The following is a 4547-nucleotide window of genomic DNA, read 5'->3' as shown; positions in this document are numbered from 1 at the left end:
ACCAAGAGACCTTGTAGTTCAGCTCCTTAACCATAGGGGATGCAGGTTATGCCATGTATACCTTAGATTGCATCCCTTAGCACATGTAGGGCTAAGAACTTGTATTAGCTTAGCAAGGTTTTAAATTGGTACAGTTTTCTACACCTTGACTTAGTAATGGTCATGGACATAGCTTAGCACAGCATAATGTGACGGTCCGACCTTATAGCCTAGCCAGTAGAAGGCGGGTCGTTACAGAGTGGTATCAGAGCAGAAAGTTCCAAACTTCCTACACACACATCAGCATTGAACCTGCAGCTTCCAAGTAAGAATATCTCTCACTTGTTATGTTTATTGCTTTCATGTTTGTAGATAACTAAAGTATGCTTAGTTGTGATAGTAACTAACATGATAGTATTAGCTATGTAAACATGATGCTTTAGTTATGTATGTCCTTTGTTCCTTTAGAAATGACACGAGGACGCCCAACTAGAAGGGCACCAGCTACTGAGCCCCAGCATGAGGCAGGCAGTTCAGTGCCTCCCCCAGACCTTACAGCAGTAGTGGCTCAGCTACAGAAGCAGCTAGAAGAACAGCGACAGGAGATACCACCTTAAAGGCTAATCAGCAGAATACTCCCACTGTCACCCCAGAACCAAACATAGCAACCCCAGTAGTTATCGAGGTTCCACCAGTCCAGCCTACAGTACCAGTAGCCGCAGTGGCAGAGGCAAAGAGCGAAGCCTATCTGATCCAGTGGCAGAGAGTCAAGCCCGAGAACTTCTCAGGCACCAGTGAACCATGGGATGCCCAAGCCTGGTTCAAAACACTTGAGAGTACGATGAAGCTTTTGGACTGGCCAGAGCATGAAAAAGTGAAGTGCGCCTCCTTCTGCTTGACAAGAGATGCACGTATGTGGTGGGAGAGAATTAGAGCGAAGCGCCCAGTGAACCAGATGACATGGGCTGACTTCGAGAAAAAATTCTTTGAGGAGTTCTTTCACATGCGGGTCACAAACCGCCACTACGACGAGTTCATTGAGTTTCGTCAGGGCAACCTATCAGTTGAGGAAGCAGTGAAGAAATTCAATAGATTGGCTCGTCTATGCCCTGAACTAGTCAGCACAGAAAAAGAACGAGTCCGGTTGATGCTCAAGATGCTGAGGCCGGAAATAGCAATGAACGTGGCTGGCGGCGTTCATAGGCCGCAAACCACCGAAGAACTAGTCAGCAGTGCTCTGACTACCGAGCACTATCAGAATAATATCAAGCAGCAGAAGCAAGTCCTCTTAGAGTCCAAAGGGCAAGGAGGCTCAAGTACTCAGAAACAACAGGGCCACAGCTCTAACTGGAAAGGGAACTCCAGCAACAAGCGTAAACCAGGGAGTTACCCAAAGGGAGGACCAGCCAGCAAACAGCCTAGTTATCCCAAATATGCTACTTGTGGGAAATTTCATCCAGGAGTTTGTCGCAAGGGAACACGAGGATGCTTTGAATGTGGACAGGAAGGGCACATGGCTAAGCAATGCCCGAACAAGACAAGTCTTCCTCAACCACAGCCGATACAGTATGGAGGACAGCCAGCACAGTTACATCAGATGCAGGCTGTGTTAGATGGTCCACATATCAGCCAAGGCAGACTAGAAGCCCCTCCAGCTATGACGAATGCAAGGATCTACTCCTTAACCAGAGAGGACGTAGCGAATGCCTTGACAGTTGTTACAGGTCAGATTAGTATTTTACAGCAAAGGAGGAATTGATTTTGGTCTCCCGATGAAATTAAGCTTGCCGTATTCGTCCCGAACACCTAACTTAATTTCATCATTAATAATTCATACCATTAAAGAATTATTATTGAACTGTCACGCCCCAGAGGAGTCCCTGTTCGAAGAAATTTCGGCAGCATCTCCCCTGTACAGCGGACAATCTGAAACTTTTCTACATCTCATATACCTCAGCCACAGGCGGCTGGAATAATAACAATAAATAAAAACACATTCCACACAACCATCCACGCTGTTATATATAATCAAACAAAGTAGTAATACTCTGACTCGAAAACCACCCTACTCAACTACACTCGTAAAGCTCAAAACCGACGAACTCACCTCTTCTGCCGTCCAGGCAGGCATGTAGTAGAGTAAATCCAAATCATACCAAAAGTCCATCCAACGGAAAGATTCCATACAATATCTATATGTAAAGTCCAAAACAAAACTAAAACAAAGTCTGATAGCGGAAAGCTAAAATAAAACAACAACTCAAAAACCAGCAGAGGAGTAGCACTATGTGCTGTGGGGACCAGCGACTGGAACTCCCTCCTGACAGCATCAACCTGAAAATAACAACAATGGAGGCGGGGTGAGTCCAACACTCAGCAGGTACAATTGATATGCAAAGTAAAGAAACAACACCTAGCACTAATCATGCGTACAGTCTCCTGATAAGAAAGATAAAAATGCATCTGAAGTAAACAGGAGAATACTGTACTAACCAGGTCCTGAGTATAAGGTCAAACAGTCCGAGTGGTATAGGGATCCTGTATGCATGTCAAACATAGGTATCCAAACAATATGCAGCATATAAATGCAGCAACCACAAACACAAGCAATAAATGCATCATGCATATGATGCCAATGATGCGTCCTGGTCACCCCTGACGCCAGTCGATCATCTCATACAAAAGTGAGGCCGAGTGGGTAGGGCTGTGACAACCGTGCACTCTGTCGTCACTACTCCTGATGAGTGACCGAGTGGACGGGATGCTGTCGGGGTACACCTATCCTCCTACCCCAAATCATAGATGGGGGAGCGCAATGCTCTCAACTCCCGGTACACGATGACGGGGAGGAATCCCTGCCGGATAACTCATTGTATCACACTACCCATGAGCGGACCAACGGTGCCTAACAGAGTCCCTGCTGCAACACACTCTGCCTGAATCGACCACTAACCCATGAGTGGTGGTGTGTGCAGATCCATGTAACTGGCGATGTGCTCAACAATAATGGAGCGGACTATCGCACAGCATGCAATCATGCAAATGATGCATGGCAATAACCATATAAACATCCTGACCTAATAATGTACTCTAGGTCAACGAATCATATCGAATCAAAGGTACACAGAAGGTATAAAAACCTAGGTCCTGAACATGGTGAAGCATGGTATATCACTACCCCTATAAGCATGTATAGACAGGTAAAGTATACATGGGATGCAAAACAAATCAATCAATCAAACATGTATCAAGATTTGGGTAGTGATTAACCGAAATAGATAAGTAACACAATTGATGCAATATGTTAATTTCATTACTAAGCATATCAAAGACAAAAAGTCAAAAGTACCCGCCTCAAATCGAAAAGTCCAAGCTGGTCCAAACACGACGTCGAGATACTCGTCTCGAGTCACAGTCCTGTGTCACCAATATATAAATATTTTATTTAGCTACAACTCAAATGCATAACCAAATACAAATCCTTATTTACCAGAAACTGTAACTATTCCAAATTTCCATTTTATGTGTAACAACAGCAAGGATAAATTCCTCCTATAAACCAACACAATTAATCATCAATTAAATCTGATTTATCCCCCTATTAAATCTGTTTCTCAGTAAATCTAGCACCTCAAATCAACACAACCATTTCCTCCAATCCACACTTATAATTAGAAATTATTTTCCACCACCAAACATAACACCATCATCAAATAACAAACAAACTCCAATGTACAATCGAAATCACTTCTAAAACTTACCTAATTTGCCCTCCTCTATTGAATCACAGCCAGAGAAGTTGCTGCCAGAACAATGCCCGGAGCTAGGTAGAGCCGCTAACCTCCAAATCCAACACTAAAATTCCCAAATCCTGCTGTATAGGTCAAATATCCATCATACAGTTAAAATTCCAGTACAAATCATGAAATCAAATCCTGCAAATCCAATACCTTGCAAGCTTCACTCCAAATCCAGGTTAGCAGCCTTCTCTCAGGCGAACTCCACTTGCTACTGTGGTGGTGAACCGGCAGAGAACATCAATGGCACTAGGGCATCGGGTCAAAGGGGCAGCGGCTGAGGAGGATCGCAACTAGGGCACAGTGGCGAAAATCAGAGGGCTCTCGGTGTCTGGCGGCTAGGGCACAGGGAATTTTAGCCGGCGACGAGAGCTCGGGTGGCTAGCCATCGGCCGCAACGCTGTGGCGTCAGGAGTGGGACGTCGACGCTAGGGCAGAGGGGAGTCGGCAGCCAGCAATCGAGTGGTGTCGGCGGTCCAGTCGGCGTCGCTGGAAGGGAGAGGGAACCGCCGGTTAAGTAAGAATGGTCGCGAGGGGGTAGAGCACCCGGCGGTGCTGTCGGGTGGAGAAGGCGCAGAGAGGAGAGGGGTTCGGCTCTTGATCAAGCGCCGGCGAGGAAGAAACCACCGGGGCCAGCGGTTAGGGCAAACCGACGGCTCGGGTGCGCGCAGAGGAGGAGTCGGCACTCGGTTTCGGCGAGGCAGAGAAGGGAAAAACAAATAAAGAAAATAAAGAAAATAAAATAAAAAGGAAATATAAATATAAACATTT

This window comes from Zingiber officinale, chromosome 7B (genome assembly GCF_018446385.1).
Source record: "Zingiber officinale cultivar Zhangliang chromosome 7B, Zo_v1.1, whole genome shotgun sequence".
Lineage (NCBI taxonomy): Eukaryota > Viridiplantae > Streptophyta > Magnoliopsida > Zingiberales > Zingiberaceae > Zingiber > Zingiber officinale.
This window is presented reverse-complemented; position numbering follows the sequence as displayed.